At 49.7% G+C, this 22,459-nt stretch overlaps 1 protein-coding gene across 1 annotated transcript in view; it reads right to left on the bottom strand.

Annotated features, from left to right (window-relative positions):
- Positions 1-11,788, bottom strand: part of SYT12 (synaptotagmin 12) — an 804,553-nt gene extending 792,765 nt beyond the window's left edge. The window contains exon 1 of the mRNA XM_085644755.1: positions 11,624-11,788. The gene's annotated coding sequence lies outside the window, so the exon portion shown is untranslated. The remainder of the gene's footprint in view (positions 1-11,623) is intronic.
- Between the last annotated feature and the right edge of the window lie 10,671 nt (positions 11,789-22,459).

Below are 22,459 nucleotides of genomic sequence, written 5' to 3'. Positions count from 1 at the left end.
ACGAGAGCCTGCTGACGCTGTCGCGGCTCCTCGAACTCTGAAACATCTGAGCCCTGCTGACGCTGTCGCGGCTCCCCGAACTCTGAATCATCTGAGCCCTGCTGACGCTGTCGCGGCTCCTCGAACACTAAACCCTCCAAGCCCTGCGGATGCTGTCGCGGCTCCTTGAACGCTGAAACATCCGAGCCCTGCTGACGCTGTCGCGGCTCCCCGAACCATCCGAGCCCTGCGGAGGCTGTCGCGGCTCCTCGAACTCTGAAACATCTGAGCCCTGCTGACGCTGTCGCGGCTCCCCGAATTCTGATCCATCTGAGCCCTGCCGACGTCGCCGCGGCTCCTCGAACTACGAACCTCCGGTGCCTGCTGAGTGACTCGCGGCCCGCTCCTCCAAGAAAACCGGCAGAGATTGCCGAGAGAAGCAACACCCCCTCAGCTCGAGGATTGAGAGCTGTGCGGCGGGTACTCCGCAGAGACACTGATTCAAAGACTGTCCCGCTACCCCTTACCCCTCATCACGAGACCTCTGCCGCTTGTGGCACTAATTCTGCTCCTGCCTTCCGGATCATAAAGATCCCAAATAACCTATGATAAAATCTATTATCCTGCAACGAACTACTGTGTGGTGTCCCTCTATCTGAAAATAGTAGTGCAGCGTGTGCGATCCTAGGTATGAGACCCTTCCAGGAAGGGCCTCCCCGCTCTTGCTCGGCTGAACTCGAGGAGAGGTGGGCCTCCGGGTGGTCAGGAACGTATTCCGCACATCCCGGGGGAACGCTTTTCAACAACGTCCTTTTTTCCTGAATCTCCACTGTCCTGAAGTGTTTCTCTGTTTCTTAAATTGGCAGTATTTCAGTGTCTCCCGATTCTTTGAACCTTCACTTCTTCCATAGTTTCCCTTGCACCACCCTTCTTTTACTTTCCCCACTTCCTGATTTCCAAGTTTTCTGCTGTTATATCCCTGTTGTTATAGTCCCCATTATCCTAAACAAAATGTTGCTTGTGCTTTGCCAAGTGATTCGTTTGTTTTCCTTTCTTCGTTGTTAAGCACTACTTCTCTCTAGCTCCAAATCTATCATGACTGTGTTTTTCTACCCTTGCTGTTTCTGCCTTTAGTGTTCCTGTGTGATTGCCAGGATTCGTAGTCACAATTGACACACATCTTGGTGTTTGCTTTTTCTATGAGCATTGTCTTCATATCACATTTTATAACACCACCATATGTATCAACTCTCCATAACCTGCCTTCGCACGTTGTGGATCATGTGTATATTTGCAATGGGATTTTTTAACAACAGAGGACCTAACTGAGCTTCAGTATTACCACACGGTGCTCCTGAGTATTTTACTGAACATCCTCCTTACTATTAATCTAGGTCTTGCATGCCGTCGGAGTTAGATGATCTGATTGCTGAGTGCCTCCTCTTTCTGAACTGTGACTTTCTTTGTCACCTTGTGCAGAGCTTCTCCATCATACCCCTTTTCTCCACTGACTCCCTGTGTGATCTAGGGCAGTTCTGTTACCAATATTCTCTTCTCTTCAATAACCATGCCACCAGTTCTTTCCAAACACTTGACATGTGCCTCTACTGATAAATGAATGGTCTTGGCAGTCACTTGACACGTGCCTCTACTGATAAATGAATGGTCTTGGCAGTCACTTGACACATGCCTCTACTGATAAATGAATGGTCTTGGCAGTCACTTGACACGTGCCTCTACTGATAAATGAATGGTCTTGGCAGTCACTTGACACATGCCTCTACTGATAAATGAATGGTCTTGGCAGTCACTTGACACATGCCTCTTCTGATAAATGAATGGTCTTGGCAGTCACTTGACACATGCCTCTACTGATAAATGAATGGTCTTGGCAGTCACTTGACACTTGCCTCTATTGATAAATGAATGGTCTTGACAGTCACTTGACACATGCCTCTACTGATAAATGAATGTTCTTGGCAGTCACTTGACACGTGCCTCTACTGATAAATGAATGGTCTTGGCAGTCACTTGACACATGCCTCTACTGATGAATGAATGGTCTTGGCAGTCCCTTGACATGTGCCTCTATTGATAAATGAATTGTCTTGGCAGTCACTTGACACATGCCTCTACTGATAAATGAATGGTCTTGGCAGTCACTTGATAACCTGACTCTACTGATAAATTAAGGTTTGCTAACAGTAGGGCCAAACCCTTAGGGAGACATTTTTCCTTATGTGCCTTACGTTGTGTACTCACAGGCATTTTGTAAATAGATCGCATCTACCATCACATTGGTTTGTGAACACCAAATAACAGTATTGTTATAGGGATTCAGAGCCAGATGAGCTATGTTTGGGTCCAATACAACCCAAATAATAGTTTTACTATTCAATGTACTAATGATGCACAGAGACAAATTGCCAATAATAAGGATTTGAATGCCGACTTGGAAGGCTAGAATCCGAGCGCCGTACAGCCATTCACAAACCACAACTATTGCAGCACCTTTCCCATAAAAGGGCACAGTCTGCAACAGCACTAAAAATGGAATGTGGTACAGAGCGAAGGGACATCCTCCAGACCACTGTCAGCTTCCTTTCTTGGCCACAGCTGGCATTTGCACGCAGTAGTAATGGTCGCTCATGAACTGCTTCCACTTTGAGAAGGGATATGTCTGCTTTCACCTGTCGATAATCTATCAATGGTTTACGGCTGCAGGAACAGTCATAAACCATGATGCATTTGCTTGCGGGTTGCAACGACGGGGAGACTTCCCTCTCCAATCCATTTTTCTGTGCTTACAAAAGTAAATGTGATGTGGAGATTGTGAGTTGCAAACCCATTTGTGACTCATAATCTTGCCATAATGCATTGTGATTTGTTGTTTTGTACTCTCAGCGTCTTCAAAAGCCCAATGCACACTTTGTGAATGCAAAAACCTATCTTACATGTTGCCTTCAGGAACTTCCCAGTGGTAGTCTGCATGCTGTCTTCACCCTCACAATGCTACCTCTTATCCTTCTATTAATATACCTACATAGGTTTTGTGTCTGTGCTTCAGGGAATCCTCAGTTTCCACTTCTGTGTGTGCTTTGGTTCTATTAACAAATTTGCCTTGTGTCTGTTTTTTCAGATATAGCTTTCTGTAAACCCAGGCTGTGCGTCTTCAAATTCCATGTGTTTGTTCCTCCTATCTCTACCACCTTTACAATCCATAATGGTGTTTTTCTTGATGTAATCTACTTTTATAACATAAAGGTGTGCATCCCTTAACTTACTGTGATAGTCCTTGTTTTACAACTGCTGCAAACCCGTTCACATAATGCTATCAATGTGTGAACATTTCAACTACCCTAATACCAGAGGCTTTCCTTTTGTCTAATGTCTTGTTAATTCTACAACTAAATCCCTGCCCAGCTGGTTCATCAGTGATGGTGTGCTTACGTCTGGCACTATTGAGCCCTAAAGTGTTGTTGCCTCCATCTGCATTATCTTCATTTAGTGCTATCTTTCATACTAAAAGCCAGCCACCCTATATTTGTATTTGACAGGGCAAGGATATTTCCGGGTAGCCATGCGCTATATAAATGTTACTTTCATTTCATTCATATTTCTTATCATGGCGGCCATTGAACAGTGATTGACTTCTAGGAAGGGGAGATCCGGTTAGACCTGGGTTTTGGCCGGGCAATTTCATCTAGATATTACGTGGAGGAGTTCACAAAATGAGCACTGCTTACACCCCCAAAACAGCGTGAAAGGCAGAATACTGTGCAGTTTTTCCAGTAACAAAGGCCGTTTGGTATGTTACTCCCTACTACTGGTGGGAAAACTCAGAATCGAGTGTTAAAGTGACCAGTGGAAATACCTCGAATGGTTTTCCCCCTGTGGTTTTACTGCCTGGTTCTAGTGAGACACTCACAAATATGTCCCTAGGTGGTAATCAGTGACGTGAAGCAGAAAAACAAGCACCAGAGCTCAGCAGAGAGGTCAGATTCATGACAATGAGCATGATGTTCAAAGAGACAGGTTGAACATTTGTGACCTATCTCTGATTTTGCAATGCAACCTATGTATCGTTAGGTCATGTTGCATAACCTCCAGTCACAGGGGCATGCAGAACCACCAGCCTAATGAACATTAAGAGAATGAAGGCCCCGATTTAAAGTTTGGCGGAGCAGGTACACAGAGACAGAGTACCCTCTATGCCAAACTGAAGATCAGCCCGCCTCATTTTAAGTCGGACAGACCTTCAATATATCAACAGTGGAGGCTACTCCGTCTCCGCTGCCTACACACGCCTCCGATGGTTCGACAGTAAGGGCCATCACAGGTTTGGCCATTCTAGTGACCGGACAAATGTCCAGTTTTCACTTTCTGTTAGTGCCAAGTAAAACCTAGTGGTGAAGGACAGTGAAAACTGTAGAATGACCCTCACGCCTTGGTTGAAAACTCTATTGGAGAGGGAGCCAGTGTTTTTTTTTGTTATTTTAAAATTTAAATCCATCTTTTGGATTACTTTTTGAAAATAAAGAAATTGAAACTTTGCTGCATGGCTCCATCATGTTAACAAGGCAGTCTATCAAACTTTTCATTTATTTACAGTAACCTCAGTGACAGCAGTCCCTCAAAATGCAAATGATGTCTGCTGGACCGGCAGACATCTCAAAATTTAGAGAGCAGGTACTTCTTCAGGTCAACGGAGTACTGTACTCCATCACACGGTAGCATAAATATCGATCCGCCAAGCCCTAAATCAGGAAAGACCAAAGAATCAGCCTTTGTGAATGAGGAACCACCCCAACTCTGTGGTCGGTAACTTGTCATTGGTTTGCGTCTGTGATTGCAATCCACCTCTCTGAATCAGATAAAGGAGGGGTACACCCCTTTCATGCTCACTTCTATTTGCAATTCGGAAAGCATCACAAAAGCCATTCAGAAATATTTTTTACAATTCGTAAAGGGGCTTTTGTACATTCTAACCAATCCTTTTGCAGTCGCAAATCCTGTGATCTTGCAAACCGTACGGTTTGGGACTACACAAGGGATTTGCATATTAGGCCCTATGTTTGACGTCTGAACAAAGCTCAGTGCATCCTACAATGATGATGTCGGAGAAAGAAAGGAAACCTACATGAGGTTTGCATATTATGTTGAAGATGTATCAAGACACAGATGCAGATTTTAGCAAAACAGTACACCATGCACTGGCTGCGAGGGGCCAGACAGGCAGCGAGCTCGGATCTCAAGTGGGTGGGTGATATTTTCTGCAGACGTCAACAGTATTGAATGTTTAAGTTATGGCCAAAGGAAGGCAATTAAGTTGTAAATATAGGTAAACAATTCTCTAAATCAGTGGTTCTTAACCTGTGGTCCTGTGACCTATAAGGCTCTTTGAAGCCCACTAAGGGGGGGGTCTACGACTGATTAGAAAATTAAATAATATTAACAGATTAATAAAGTGTATATAAATAAAGAAGCAAAATTGAAAATGTTAAAGCATTCTATAAACATGAAGGAATTGGAAATTGGAGGCTAAAGATGTAGATAGCATCCTCTGATTGATTCTTGGGAGCCGAGAAAGTGCACCAATAAGAATATAGTATGAATGATGAATGGAATTTCGAAAAGCACCAACCTTTCCATTAAAATTTACATTTTGATATGCATTTGAAAATTAAATTAAATATTCAAAAATGTGTGAATTTTGTTTAATGAATGGTTGTGTCTGTAATTTTTGTGTACTGTTTTGTGGTTCAAGTCATTGAAAACGAATAGGCCGGGGTCACCCGGCTCCCAGGAATGAATCAGTTGGGATTGCCGAATTCCAATAAGGATTCAGTGAGGTCCCCAGGTACTAGAAATGATTAAGTGAGGGTCCACAGAAGTCATATGGTTAAGAACCACTGCTCTAAATCACAGAAAAACATGTAAGAAATTCAATCCTTAAGAAGCAAATCACAGCAGAGCAATTTTAACGAAAATGTAGAAATGTATACACAAACAAGATCAACATGGTAGCACAAAGCCTCTTTGAGTCTGCGACTGGGGGTTCTTGTGAGAGATACAATTGATGATAGATTTCCCCCTTGACAAACCAGTAAATGTAACAAGGTCATGCACACACTGTATCACAAACAAAGAGCAAACAAGCTACTTGCGACACCTTTCTTTCATAATAACAGTAACACTATTGAGCATCTATGAAACACACCGGGCAGGGTGAATTGTCTCATGATGCTTCCCCCAGCAAAATATCTGTTTGATTTACATCAGAGTTCTGGGGTTTGATCCTCTTATTTGACAGTAACACAGAAAAAACATATGCACATCTGAGTCAAAGGTGCTCACCCTACAATGCGATCCCAATGAATTCTGAAGAATAATAACATAATGTGAACCTGACTTGGGGCGTTGAGGGGGTGTAAAAAGCCTATGTGTGGCCCTTCTTTGGAGTACTCTACTTCTAAATAAGACTGAGTCTTACGTGTTGAGGCGAAGTTTTATATATATATATATACATTTCGTTCACTCTTTTGGCTCACACTCATATGTCTAACACCGCATGTTTCTCTTTCACCTGCATGTGTTGTTGCAGGCATTGACTCTATTTCTGATTCTTAAAATCCCACGCCTATTCAGTAGCACCCTTTGAATTTTTTCTAGAATGCGGCGATTTTTTATTTAATTAATAGTTTTACAAAGCGCTCGAGCACAGTGAGCTATGCGGGTGCTTTACAATAAGCAGCAACAGTCAAAGATACATTGAATGGGGGAAGACATCATAGAAGAGGCTCAGCCATAAACCACAGGCATAAAAGAAAAGGTACAACAGTGTATGGTAGGAGGACGATAAAGACAGGAAATGACAGCAATTCACCTGCAACAAATGGAGGAGGTGAAGGAAGAAGCAATTTGTGTTGCAGACTCATCTGTCTTAGTCTCTTCTAACCCGGACCTGATGTTTCCTTAATAAAGCAGGGCAGAAAGACAGCCAGCAGCAACCAGCGCACAGGAATCCTGAGATCAAACATGTAACAGATGCTCTGCCTCAGCTAAGCCCTGCACACTGAGCTTACACTTAAAATGTAGCCACGTAAAGTCAAAAAATACCATGAAGGAGCGAGATGGTCCATTGCATGTTTGTGGAAAACGGAATCCTTGTGTTGTCGGGCGAAGAGTAAGTGTTGTCTTCTGCCTACATCTGTGCGAGGAGGCCAGAGCCAGGGCATCACTGATTCCATCTCCCAGTCCCAACTGAGACTGAAATAATGTCAATTAGAAACAAGTGGAACCTCTACGCAAGGGTGTCAAACGATGGTTCCCGAGGGACGGATCCATGCCAAGTTTTCAGATATCCACAAAAGATACATTTCGATAAAGTAACTCCCAATGGAACTTATTTACATAATCTGTATTTATCCTGCAAATCTGGCATGGGTCCAGCCCTCTCAGGCTTAGTTTGGACACCCCTGCTCTACGAATCATTGTCAGAGGAACATTCTCCAGTGCAGAGGTTACAACTGTAATCAGTGCTCCGGTACCAGCTCCGCCAGTCCTGTGCCCCCCTCCTCCTGGTGTTTTCATGCATGGAGAGGACATGACATGGTTCTTCCACTGCATGCAGACCACACACAGACCTGTGTTTGGGAATGAAAGAATGTAGTTGTCAAACTTAATTTGGGTGCCCGCGTTCCATCTCGTGGTTTGCTAGCACAGTGAATGACTATTTACAAAACACCATAGCGGGAAAATTCTTCATTTAGCTGCAGATGCTGCTATGGTACATTTCATGACCTAGGTGATATGGTGTGTCTGTCTCGGTACCTAGGGCGTGATGACTACCTATTTTCTGCAAAGGCACTGAATGCCTCGAGAGATGAAACTGCGTTTCGTGTAAGAAAACGTTTCTGTATAGCACGCTAGGTGACTAGGGTGCTACCCTGAGAGGTAGTCATACAGGAATGTTTGCTCTGAGCTGACCTGAGGTGGTTGCCACTCACTTCATGCATGCACTTGGCTACTAATTCATGGTAGAGCGGCAGTCTTCTGTGCAGCGGACAGGCGCTGGAAGTGGGGGAAGGGAAGGGAATTATAACTTGACGAATGCGCAAGAACAACTCTTCCATTGCAGGTGAGTGAGCCTCTTCCATCCTACCATGCAGATGCTTCGCAGTGTGACGATTGATTCACAGAGTAATGAGCTGGGTTTGGCATTACCTTCCTGTAGGGAAGAGACGCTCAATGTTCTGGGAGGGACAGTTTTTAGTACAATGCGATTCCCATATGCATTTATAACAAGCATCTACCTCACTGGAGCATTCTGCCATGGCAGTGGGGCATTACAAAAACGAATCCCAACAGTGGTCGGAGAGACGGAGTCTTTGATGACATGAAGTAGAAGGCCCTCGCTGAAGGGGTCTCTGAAAGTATCATTGAGCCTCCTGAGGACCCAAGTCACCAACGGGATCCCACAGTGATCATATGGTGGGCCGGACTCCTGCACAAGGGTTTTGTGAGGCCAGGTGGCTGAGGCAGCTAAGGGCACAACAAGAAGTGCCCTTTTCCGTTGGCAGATTCAACAGGGCCAGGTGTCAGAGCCGTGCCTTGCTCCAATAGCACCCTGGGCGGAAATAAATGTGCCACCCTCGCTGGTTCTGGTAAATAAAATGAGGCAGCAGTCCCTTTACACGGACAGTCCCTGACTGGCTACAACAAAGCAGTGACTTGCCTATGAACACAAATCTTGTCACCCCACCCCCCCACACACACACCCCTCTCCCCTCTGCTCACCTGAATCACTCTCGAAGTAGCTCAGTCAGGCTGGTTACAAGTGGTACGTTGGATTGGGGAAGGGGTGTTGATGTCTGTTGGCAGGGGGTTTGAGATACATGGGAGGGTAAGGCAGGGCGCTGACAGGGTGCTTAAAGAGAAGCAGTGGCACATTAAAAAAGATTAGAAGCATGCCAAAAGCTGCCCTGCTCAGCAGAGACATTTTAAGGCATTGGAAAAGTGGAAAAGTGGGCTCTGGCCCAGGTCCCCAGCCTTTCAGGGATCTCTTGATAGAGCCAGCTCTGCTCTGGGGAGAGTCTTGCCTTGATGACCATGAATAATTCATAAACAGATAGCTTTAAATAGTGTTTTCCTTTAATTTATTTTTTAATGTATGTGATGTGTGTGTCCAGTACAGACATTTTGTAGGCAAATGTTGTGTTTATGTTCCATACAACATCCATAACAAAGTTTCTTCTAGATCAAAACAGGGCCTCACATATGAGAAACGGGAGGTTGCCACAGTGATTATTTGCAGTAATATTAATGAGCTGCTGCTGTGTTACAATGTTGAAAACACATATCACTATCCCTTAAAAATAGCTGTAAAGACATTTAGAATTTGGACGAGTGTGGATGTGCACTATCAGTGAGCTGGCCAAAAACTGCTTGAAAGAGCTGAAACTGGATCATAAATTCAAAGCTGTTCCAAACAAGGGCCCGTAAAATACGTTGGCCCAGGGTCCCCAAAATCCTTACCTTGTCCCTGCTGCTCAGACAGGCAACTAGAAGGATTTGCGCCACCGTAAGCAGACGTTCTCGTCGCCTTTAAATACCATCCACTGTCAGCTTCCTGTTCTTCTGATTGGTGAACAGTCTGCTTTCAACCACCAATAGTCCAGGAACATACAACCACAGACAGATATTTCACACAGGGAGGTTGGCAATGTGCCAACTGCCCCTCCATGAAACTATGAGTGAGGCACAGGTTTGTGAGCAGCCTGCAGGCAGGGGAACCCTCTGCCTATATGTGGGACCCCACGGGCCTTTCAGCAGCAAAACTCTGCAAAGAGCTAACTCTGATCAGGAAGAATGATAAGCGCAAGGGGCACCACAAAGAGAAAATACAATCTAGAACAGCCTGGCCCAGCGGTGTGTGTCTCTTCTGTGCTGCTACTCTATGCAGAGACAGGCAGCACAATGATACACAGCACAGTCCAACATGGCGGCCTTCGGGTGTACACACAGTGCTGCAGGTCAACACACACTTCCACGTTCGCACCAATCAGGGCTGTGTGAGTTCAGTGATAGCGCATCAACCCACCCCTTGAAGGACATACATTGTACCTGATTTGACTTTTATCACCAATAATATATCCAAGTGACAGGGAGAGCAGAAGAAGGGACATATTGTGCCGATCCCTGTAGATAAACTCGGATTTGCACACTTCTGCCCTGGAGCCGGTCCAGCAAGGAAAGGTGCAGTGGAAGCCAAGACAGAGCTGGAGACTTGATGGAGACTGTCTATCAGTTCTGAATATCTCTGTGTTCGTCTTCTAATCTACACATTATCATCATTTTAAACTAGGCTATTCTTCTCTTCACGCCCACCGAGTCTGCACTGATGCGGGAGGGGCATTGGTTTTTGAAGATGATGTTGTCTCGCTGGTACAAAATGTTCCTTCCTTGTCCTATGTAACCCAAAACTCAAAGCCTGTTGTTCATTTTCTCCGTAGTGGACAAGCGCTTTTAAATAGTTGGTGGGCTCCTGGTCTAGGATCGCTTGAAGCCACCTAAAGGCAGGATGACCCTTGTGCAGCAGATACAGGATATTGACAAGTACGGGGCCACACATGCTAAAGCAGACAACATGACAACTAGACATATTTTGCACATTGCTGGTAAGGCTTATTGCTCAACAAATCTGTACAATTCCTTGCAGAGTCTGCAAATAACATTTTTTTCTCCACAATAGTAAGTATCTTTGCTCAATAGAACCTTCCATCATAGGGTTTCCACAGGACTCTGTGTCACCGGGACACCATTTCACAATCCTCACCTTTATTTTTACAAACCATTGCAGAGGAGGGGTATTTGGTTCAGTTGAAGTGCAGCAAGAATACAAGTCCCAGAATACACCAGTATAACCCAAGTCTATCCTCGTGATCCCACCACAGGCAAAGAGGGCCACGACCACAACAGCAGGGCTGGGAACAGGTGATCAGGGCAGGGAGGGGGTGGCGTGGCAGAGAGGTCTCCCCAGAGGAGGACACATCTGTATCCGTCTCAGACACAGCGTGTGTTTACAGACTCCGAGTGGGTCTGTACTCAGACTCCCGCATGGACAGCAGTAAAAAGCTTAAAAAACACCGGACGCGTCTTAACATATACCTGTTTGTCTACAATTCCAACCACTACCCACACTTGATCCTGCCCGCCCCATACTCTTTTATGTACCAGACACCATACAAGGCAAGAGCCGTCTTTGGACACTTCAGGATTAAACATCGGGTGCACAGTCATGTGTGTCCTCTCACTGACTCGTCGCAAAGCCAAATGTTGTGCTTTAAGTACACAAACGGGGTAATAGGAGGTATTTCAGTGTGAGTGTGCAGAGCCCTCTGCCCCGTTAGTGTAGTGCACACACGCCAGTCGTGATTTCATTCATCCGAAGTAGCACCGTGCCGCCCTCAACTGAGCACGGCGTCTCGCAGGCACTTTTCAAAAACACCACGTCAGCCTCTCCGGCAGAGCAGGGGACGCTCTGTCTACACTCCGAATCACTATTCTCATCACTACTGTTATGGTGCCCGCGCTGTGCCCGTGTACCTCAGCTCAGCCCTGCAGTGGGGAGAAGTGCCCTCACCTGGCTCGGAGTATGATGCACCAGCGATGCTCTGTAACTGTGCAGCTCAGCCCGGCTCCTCACAGGCTCATCCCAGCTCAGCTCAAGCGCCTTCTCTGCAGACGGTCCCCGCGCGCCTTCTACAACCCCAGCGGCAGCGGCAGCATCCGCGCGAGCTCGGCTCCTGGGTACCACCGAGCGATGAATAACTGAGCAGACCCGCTCCAGCCCGTGACGGCCGGGGGAGGGGGGTGATGCCGAGCACTGCGTCCGTCCAAGCCCACCCCCTGACTGCAGAAGGCCCACCCCTGCAATGCTCAGAGCTCAGGGGCTGGGAAGAGAGCACAACATGTCGGTGCTTCCAGGGAAGCCTCCGTGAAATGCGGCGCGAGCATCGCTCTGACAGAAAGATATCTCCATTCAAACTGGGCACCTTCGCATTGCTTTATTTTCTGTATGACAAGAGTTTTTCTGTGTTTTCAAAGGGAAGTTTACTGAAAGACGTTAGACTGCTTCCTGTCTGCGGGTGAAACTAATGAAAGCAGGCGTCGGGATTGTCTAGGTATGCCAACAATGTTTAAATCTGTAGGACAATTCTAGTATTGAGCACTGCATTCACATCACAGGTATTAATACATCTTCCCTTCAGCAGTAGCACTGGATTGTTATATGTTTCTCAAGATGGAAGGAAAGAAAAGATAAGGATGAAGTTACTTTCTTATTGCTCATAAACATTAAACATTTAAGGAATATCAGCATCGACAAATATGATCCAATCTGAGGGAAGCCCCTTGTTGTTGCGTGAAGGAAATGAAACCTAGTGGTTAAACCGTTGGCTGTATAACCAGGAGTTCCGAGTAATAATCGTAGCTTCTCTGCTGACCCATATTGTGTGATCCTGGGTAAGTCACTTTTTTTTTAACAGTTTTATAAACCGCGAACTCGATCCACGGTATTGGACCGCGTTACATGCGCACAAATTACGTTACACAAGGACACATTCGCTTTTGATCATCTTTTTAGACACAGAGGAATTAAGTGATTTGCACAGAATCACAGGATGAGCAGCCAACGCCGAGAGTCGAACCTGATTCCCCAGTTCCTCAGTCCACAGTCAGCAGCTTTGGCCCTTACGCCTCTTCCTCTCTCATTTGCTTGATATGCTTCAATACACTGATCAGAAGGAAGCCATCTTCTGATTAATATGTAACTCCCAGACTTCGCAGGATATTCTCACTTTTTAGGTAATGGATAAATGCATCTCCATATCCCCTATGGTAATGTATTTACTACATCACTGCTGCAATCTACAACAGCAAAGTATTAGTGTGCGAATGGTTTAGAGACTGAAGCCAAAAATAAAAGAACATTGTAGGAGAAGGTCTAACCCGTAAGAATACACTGTGATAAGGTATAAATGAACTGAGCACTTCTAAGTATGTTTCAAAGCAGGCGTGCTCATTGCATTGTAGTCATCAGTAACAGTGTGAACAGCAAATGAAGTGCGCCTTTTGATCAGAATCATGAATTGCCCAGGTAAGGATTTCACACTATTTTAACTGTAGGGCACCGAAGCCCCACCCTCACTCAAGGTGGCTTCATTCATGGTAGAAGCTGATGCCCCAGTTACTTACTGGTAATCTTCATTACTCTGAGTCCTCGTCTTCTTTGTCTTTTAAAAAGTTCCCCCAAGATGGCCCCCATTACCCAGGAGCCACCACAAAAAGGGAGCAACTAATGAAGCACTTCCTGTTTTTAGGTCTCACCTAGCGTTGCAGCGCGAATGCGCTGCCATCGCTTTGCGAGGCATGCAGTATATACTGTAGTGTGGAAGCTCCGCCCACACTCTGCCCATTAGCTTTTGTCTTAAATGCTGCCTTCCGATTGGTTTGAGGCTTGTTAGTCCCTCGTCATTCATCATTTGTAACATTTGGATCCTTCCACCGCTATTGGCCCCTTTACTCCTGACACTATTTTCTTTTAGATCTCGCCTGTTGTTGCAGCGCGAATGTGCTGCAATCGCTTTGTAAGACATGCAGTATATACTGTAGTCTGGAAGCTTCGTGGAAGCTCCGCCCACTCTCTGCCCATTGGCTTTTGTCTTAAATGCTGCCTTCCGATTGGTTTGAGGCTTGTTAGTCCCTCCTCATTCATCATTTGTACCCTACCACGGTTATTGGACCCTTTACTCCTAACACTATTTTCTTCCTGTCTCCCTACCCCACCCCACTGCCCACTCCCTCAGTCTGTGACTTCTCACCCTCACCCTCTCCCACCCCCACCCCCCACTCCCGTTCGTGTTTTCTTGCCTGCCGGCACTTCCATTTTCATCTCTATTATTGCAACATTGAAATATGCAAGTTCATGATGTGTGCTGTACAAAAACTTCTCGTGTTTAATTAACTAGATTTTATTGTTACTCTAAATATAATAAGACTCTAGGCAACATTCGGGGTATGCATGGCAACTGACGCCTCTTAGTTCACAAATGGCATTGTTATCGGGCGGGAGGAGCGTCAGTGTTTTAACTCATGCTTAAAACGAGCACTTTTAATAACTTCCTCTCAATTCAGTGCTATACTCTTGTGTACTGAGGTGAGGCGCTAAAGAAATGCACTTTTTTAATTCGGAAGAGACATTATCGAATTATTTACATCATGTTTACTGTATGATTAACATGCCGATCATTTTCACGGCTCGCCCACTAGCTCGTATACATACGCTTTGCTTGTCTCCGGCTGGCTATACCTGTTAATTAATATATTGGCTCGCGCACCTCTAACAAAGAGAGATGAATGGATACATGACAGTGAGTACAGGTAGATGGTAGAGAAATAGACTGGTGCAGACAAACAGACAAAGTCAGTCTCCATTGCCTCACGTCAGAATCATCACTTTCAATAACCTGGAATTCTGCCGGCAACTCCCTCATGCCCCAACCCCATCCCCCTCACCTATTCTTAGCAGATGCGGCAGATTCTGAGGTGTGCCCTGCTGGTGCAGAGGAGCACGGCAGAGTCTGTAGAAGCGCTGGGATCCCCAGTCTCTCTGGGCGGGCACCTAAGCCTTCCGGGTGCCTTCACACTGAGGATAAATGAATACATTTTGTTGTGTGCTTTAGTCGCCCCTCTGTGAGCACTGTCTGGTAGATGAAGCTCTGTGTTAATAAATAGATTCAGAGAGGTGATTGTGTACAAACAAACAACAGCCACAATACCGTACGTTTTGGATGTGTAGTTAAATACCTGCTCATCGAGTACCTCATTGGCCGATCATTCCTTGGCACTAACAAAATTACATTTGGACACATTTGCTCAACTGTAAAACACTCCCTTCCATGGGTCATTTAACAACTCGGGGCTTTGGGGTTAGGTAACCTACTTTGGATGCTGTGTAAAAGAGTAAATACAAAAATTAATGCAATGAAACTAAGCAACCCGTACTGTCTAAAACACTGTGAAAACTGACACGCATTCTGTCATTTTGTTTAGTTAATGCAGATTTACTCATAGATGCGAGTAAAGTACTCTTAATATCTTAATGAAATCTGCACACTTTTAAGTAAGAGCACCGGGCGACCTTTGACAACTAGGCAATGAATACATTTTCATGTACCCCAGAAGCCCCCCTGCCCCCTCCCCCCTTGGCAAACTTCATTGCCTCCCAGTGTTTGGGGGATAACAAAGACGCAGGAGAGTGAGTCAAATAGCCTAGAAAATGAAAGAGAAGACGGGATTCGGATTCACATGCTCCGATCCCGATCGCGTTGGTTAATCTGTAAGTACTACTTTTATTAATGAGTTTCGCATTAGTAAAGCACCACGGTGTGCATGTGTGGTGACACTTCACCCATGAGGTACTTGCCAAGCAATTGTTGACACAATCCACACTTGGGTGCCGATCACGATCCTGCAAAAACCGGGTACGAACCGTCGGACGGAGCACAATCTCCGCCCGACGCGTACCCGGTCGTCAATTTTCACAAACAAGGAATTACGATTCGCACGGGTACACCATTACCGTACGAATCGTAAAAAAGCCCGACCGAACAAAAAAACACCTACCAATGCGATCCGGGAAAGCGCCGACCTGACGTCGGGACGCTCGCAGCCAGCCATTCACGACCCAGGAATCACGATTCGCACCGACGTCACCCCGCACGGTGAATATTTTGCGGCAGCCAAAAACTGCCGGGAAATCAGGACGACGCGAACAAGGACCACCAGTACGCGACGGATAGACGACGACGCGAACAAGGAGGACCAGTACGTGACGGACACACAGGACGATGCCACCAAGGAGGACCCGTACGCGACAGGACGACGCGATCAAGGAGGACCCGTACGCGACAGGACGACGCGAGCAAGGAGTACCAGTACGCGACGGACAGACATGGACCCGAACCTACGAGTCATCCCTGCCCTCATAGCAGTACACCTCCTCTACAGGTTACGACGCAGACGCCGCAGAAGGTCAGAATAACTAAGGGAGGGGGGAAAGTGGGGTGGGGTGGGGGTGGCACGACCAGGGCAGGCCACAAAACAACCACATAAGTCACACACCACACATGGCCTGGACATACCTGACTCCCATGCCCTGGTCACCACGAGGGGGTGGGGGCGTGTCCTGATAAGCCAGCGCCCGCCACAACGGAAGTCCGTCACCACGCGAACCGGCAACACAACCAGACAGGTACGTCCCGTACCCACGCCTGAAGAGCGTGGGTACGAGTCGGACCACGCCCACACACGTCACCCCAACAATGGCGGGACGGATCGCACCCACGTGGCAAAGGCCTGGGTACGGGCCGCACAAACATCACATAGCGTGGGGACGGATATGTACGGACCCTACCCCCACCCCGTATGCAAGGAGCGTACCCACCAGCCCAACAGTGCAAGTACGACCCGTACCCCCACCCGCGTATGCATGGAGCGTACCCCCCATGCCAACAGTGCAAGTACGACGCGAACCCTCACCCGCGTATGCAAGGAGCGCACCCCCCAGCCCAACAGTGTAAGTACGACCCGTACCCCCACCCGCGTATGCAAGGAGCGTACCCCCCATGCCAACAGTGTTAGTACGACCCGTACCCCCACCCGCGGACGTACGGAGCGTACCCCCACCCCAACAGTGTAAGTTCGACCTGTACCCCCACCCGCGAATGCAAGGAGCGTACCCCCCAGCCCAACAGTGTAAGTACGACCCGTACCCCCACCCGCGTATGCAAGGAGCGTACCCCCCATGCCAACAGTGTCAGTACGACCCGTACCCCCACCCGCGGACGTACGGAGCGTACCCCCACCCCAACAGTGTAAGTTCGACCCGTACCCTCACCCGCGTATGCATGGAGCGTACCCCCCATGCCAACAGTGTAAGTACGACTCGAACCCCCACCCACGAATGCAAGGAGCGTACCCCCCAGCCCAACAGTGTAAGTACGACCCGTACCCCCACCCGCTAATGCAAGGAGCGTACCCCCCAGCCCAACAGTGTAAGTACGACCCGTACCCCCACCCGCGAATGCAAGGAGCGTACCCCCCAGCCCAACAGTGTAAGTACGACCCGTACCCCCACCCGCGAATGCAAGGAGCGTACCCCCCAGCCCAACAGTGTAAGTACGACCCGTACCCCCACCCGCGAATGCAAGGAGCGTACCCCCCAGCCCAACAGTGTAAGTACGACCCGTACCCCCACCCGCGAATGCAAGGAGCGTACCCCCCATGCCAACAGTGTTAGTACGACCCGTACCCCCACCCGCGGACGTACGGAGCGTACCCCCACCCCAACAGTGTAAGTTCGACCCGTACCCCCACCCGCGAATGCAAGGAGCGTACCCCCCAGCCCAACAGTGCAAGTACGACCCGTACCCCCACCCGCGTATGCATGGAGCGTACCCCCCATGCCAACAGTGCAAGTACGACGCGAACCCTCACCCGCGTATGCAAGGAGCGTACCCCCCATGCCAACAGTGTTAGTACGACCCGTACCCCCACCCGCGGACGTACGGAGCGTACCCCCACCCCAACAGTGTAAGTTCGACCCGTACCCCCACCCGCGAATGCAAGGAGCGTACCCCCCAGCCCAACAGTGTAAGTACGACCCGTACCCCCACCCGCGTATGCAAGGAGCGTACCCCCCATGCCAACAGTGTCAGTACGACCCGTACCCCCACCCGCGGACGTACGGAGCGTACCCCCACCCCAACAGTGTAAGTTCGACCCGTACCCTCACCCGCGTATGCATGGAGCGTACCCCCCATGCCAACAGTGTAAGTACGACTCGAACCCCCACCCACGAATGCAAGGAGCGTACCCCCCAGCCCAACAGTGTAAGTACGACCCATACCCCCACCCGCTAATGCAAGGAGCGTACCCCCCAGCCCAACAGTGTAAGTACGACCCGTACTCCCACCCGCGAATGCAAGGAGCGTACCCCCCAGCCCAACAGTGTAAGTACGACCCGTACCCCCACCCGCGAATGCAAGGAGCGTACCCCCCAGCCCAACAGTGTAAGTACGACCCGTACCCCCACCCGCGAATGCAAGGAGCGTACCCCCCAGCCCAACAGTGTAAGTACGACCCGTACCCCCACCCGCGTATGCAAGGAGCGTACCCCCCATGCCAACAGTGTAAGTACGACCCGTACCCCCACCCGCGGACGTACGGAGCGTACCCCCACCCCAACAGTGTAAGTTCGACCCGTACCCTCACCCGCGTATGCATGGAGCGTACCCCCACCACACCAGTGTAAGCAGACTCGTACCCTCACCTCGAATGCATTGAGCGTACCCCCACCGTGTATGTGCCAAGCGTACATATCCTGAAATCGGAGGTGTGTGTGCAGAGTCCACCCAGCAGTGCCCTGAGACAGGAGGGGTGGGGGCCTATCACTCCCAGCAGTGCCCTGAGACAGGAGGGGTGTGTGCAGAGTCCTCCCAGCAGTGCCCTGAGACAGGAGGGGTGTGTGCAGAGTCCTCCCAGCAGTGCCCTGAGACAGGAGGGGTGGGTGCCTATCACTCCCAGCAGTGCCCTGAGACAGGAGGGGTGTGTGCAGAGTCCTCCCAGCAGTGCCCTGAGACAGGAGGGGTGTGTGCAGAGTCCTCCCAGCAGTGCCCTGAGACAGGAGGGGTGGGGGCCTATCACTCCCAGCAGTGCCCTGAGACAGGAGGGGTGTGTGCAGAGTCCTCCCAGCAGTGCCCTGAGACAGGAGGGGTGGGTGCCTATCACTCCCAGCAGTGCCCTGAGACAGGAGGGGTGGGTGTGGAGTCCTCCCACCAGTGCCCTGAGACAGGAGGGGTGTGTGCAGAGTCCTCCCAGCAGTGCCCTGAGACAGGAGGGGTGGGTGCCTATCACTCCCAGCAGTGCCCTGAGACAGGAGGGGTGTGTGCAGAGTCCTCCCAGCAGTGCCCTGAGACAGGAGGGGTGTGTGCAGAGTCCTCCCAGCAGTGCCCTGAGACAGGAGGGGTGGGGGCCTATCACTCCCAGCAGTGCCCTGAGACAGGAGGGGTGTGTGCAGAGTCCTCCCAGCAGTGCCCTGAGACAGGAGGGGTGGGTGCCTATCACTCCCAGCAGTGCCCTGAGACAGGAGGGGTGGGTGTGGAGTCCTCCCACCAGTGCCCTGAGACAGGAGGGGTGTAACACATGTGTGTGAGGCCAGAATTATCCACATGCATACTGGCTACAAGGGAACATGTCCCCATGAACTCATGTCAACAGACTCCACACACAAGTACAGTGATCATCAAGGATGCCACGATTGTTGCAGGTGGAGACATGGCCCTGCATGCATGGCCAAAGTAGAAGGGCTCCGTCACACACACAGCTCATGTAGACACAGCTCTGCGCTAAACATTGGGAACACCCTGCAGGGAAGAAAGCTGGGTACACAGAGGAAGGAATACACCCTGGGACAAGTGCACCATGCAGTAACTGCTTACATGAACAAAGAAAGTTAGCCAACACCTTGTGATGGCACACAGATCCCAGGGTCCCACCAATGAGCAGTACACTACTACATATCCCACACACCCAAACCCTTACACACCACCAAAAACCATGTAGCAGCCCCACCAACACCAATACCAGCATAGCAGTAGTGTGATAATGAAAACAAAATTAAGCTTTATTCAGCATGAGCACAATGTCCGTGGATCGCAGGCAGTTCAATCTTCACAAAGCCCATAGGGCAGTCAATGATTCTCAGCTGGATGGGGGACACAGTGGGATGCGTGTCCCCTACCTTGCCTGCACAGTCAAATGGCATCGTCTTCCACACTGGTGAGGGCATCAGGGGGGGGGGAAGCAACAGGCACCGCAGGGACATCAGGGCAAAGGGGCGGCGTTGTGGGTGCAGGGATGGAGGACTCCACCACAGGGGGTGGGTCAGTGCCAAAGGCGGAGGCCAGGATGGCACTACACACCTTTGCAAGGTCATCCAGGGAGTCCCCTGCACCCGAAGGGACCTCAGGCCCCAAGGAGGGGGGGGGGGTCAGAGGGATGGGTCGCAGCGCCACCGGGGGAGGGTGGAGACAGGGGGGGAGACTCAACCACCCTGACCGGGGACCTCCTTGACCGCTTGCGTGGTGGTGTAACTGTGGGGCTCAGGGACAGAGCGGCCATGAAGGAGTCCTTGGGGGAGATGTGGCCAGGAGAGCTGAGGGGAGGGGATTTGGAGGGAGTGGACTGGGTGGAATGCGGACTCCCACTATGGCTGCGTGTCACACGTTTGCCCCCCGACCCAGTGGGTGTGCCTACCTCACCCTGTGTGTGCGTGTCAGGAGGATTGCGGTGGACCTTCCCTGCTGGTGTGGTGCCCGTGTCCGTTGATGTGGGTGCATGCCGACGTCTGGGTGTACGTGGGACAGGCATGGGAGTGGGAAGTGTGGATGGGGCAGGGGTAGGTGGGGGGAGGTCGCGCTGCAGGAGACCCACTGCTGCAGTCAGTGTGGAGTCGATGGACCTCAGCAAGTTGCGTTGGTCAGCCTGCGATGAATGAATGCCCTCCAAGAAAGCCTCGATGTTGGTGAGGGTTTTGCCGTGGGCATGGAGGACATTAAGGATCGCAGCCTGACCAACCTGCAGTTGCCGCTGGATGTCCACAGACTCTGCATTGGCGGCAGCAGTGGAGACAGGGGCAGGGGGTGCGGTGCCTGGCAGGAAGGAGACATGCTGTGACCGGGCACGCTGGGAAGGGACACGAGCAAGTGGGAGGCGGCTGGTGGGAACTGAGGGGGCGGTGCGAGGTGTTGTTCCGCTGTCAGCTGCTGGTGCAGCCACCGCCCACTCGGAGACATCCTCCTCGGACCTGTCAGCTTCGTATTCTGACGTGCCAGTCGACAGGTCCTCGGCCGCACTATCCTCCACCTCTGTCCCACTCGATGTGCCAGCCCCGATGTCACGGCTGGCACTGGTGCTCGGTCCCTCCGCCTTGCCTGTGTCCATGTCTCCCTCTGTGTCCCCCGACGATGCTGTGGGCAGGGTGGAGAGACAGAAATTAATCAGACAGCTGTACACATCAGTCACATGAGTACAATCGACATAGGTAACACTGCATAGCCTGAAAAGGAAGATCCCTAACATCTACTAAACAATGTACCGATGTAGGGCATGAAACACACAGTTGGTTGAGCCACCATGCCACTGAAATACCATGGAGAGCATGAGACAATAGCTAAACACAGGAAACGGAGTCTGACATAGCACCCAGGCCCTGGGGACAATCCTGCACTGCATCTGCACCACACAGCGTTGGCGAAAATACCGATGACCAGGGACCATATCCATGAACTTGAGACACATGCTGCATAGGTAATGCTGAAAACATGCCCAACATGACTCGGTCACTGCACATTGCGTGTGTGTCCAGACACATCACACACTGCCCAGACCCAGCAAGTAGAAATCAGGATTTGACACATAGGCATTGCCCGCACCAACAAGACCCTACACGAGGCAAATTGTTGAGACACAGGTGGCACCAACATCTCATAGTCTGGCTGATACACACAGGGGCAGGCAAAAAGCAAGAGTGTACGCCAAACAGCCAAGGTGCGCCTGTACAAATAATGAGGTACCAGTGCCCATCCTCAGATGAGTATAACAAGACACACAGGCACTGGCAACTGTGAGTATGTAGAAGGACAATCAGGTCAGGCTGCACAGTGGACACCTGTACAAAATAGCACGTCTATATACATGGTGACAGGGGACAATGGCACAGAGCACAACCTACGCTGTAGACACTGAGATTGTCCACGTGTATGATGACACATACACCACTGAGGAAAAGGTGCCCCAGGGGACAGTAGTGGGCACGCAACTACATGCTACTGAATGGTAATGACTGCAACACACGTCACCATCCCTGCACTATGTGTATCGCACACTCATGCACATCATGTCACAGGCCACCACATAGGACATGCGCGCTGTAAGGCATGACACATGAGAGACCAACTCCCATGTCTGGAGTCAGCATCAGTGCCAACTGACATGGAACCCACATGCAGTGAACTTGACAGTGCACAGGCAAGGTCCCACAACCTGTTACACCCCACCCCCACACATGATGCTACAGTCATTGTTCTCGTGGACAAAGCGCCAGCCTACATCACCTTGTGAAGGAGTGACTACACACAGACCAGGGAACACATTGCAAGGAGGGGAAGGGTGGCAGGGGCACAGCGCTATACTGGGGCAAACAGGATCTGCACAGCACCTTTAAACCCTGCCAGTTAATTCATGCTACTGTGCCCTTACAAATGCCGGTGACACACAACGAACACACATGTACCTACCCCCTTCCGGCTGCTGCATCGCCTGTAAGCGCCTCTCCAGGTCTGGAAAGACCACCGGC

The sequence above is a fragment of the Triturus cristatus genome, chromosome 3_1 (genome assembly GCF_964204655.1).
Source record: "Triturus cristatus chromosome 3_1, aTriCri1.1, whole genome shotgun sequence".
Classification (NCBI taxonomy): domain Eukaryota; kingdom Metazoa; phylum Chordata; class Amphibia; order Caudata; family Salamandridae; genus Triturus; species Triturus cristatus.
This window is presented reverse-complemented; position numbering and strand designations above follow the sequence as displayed.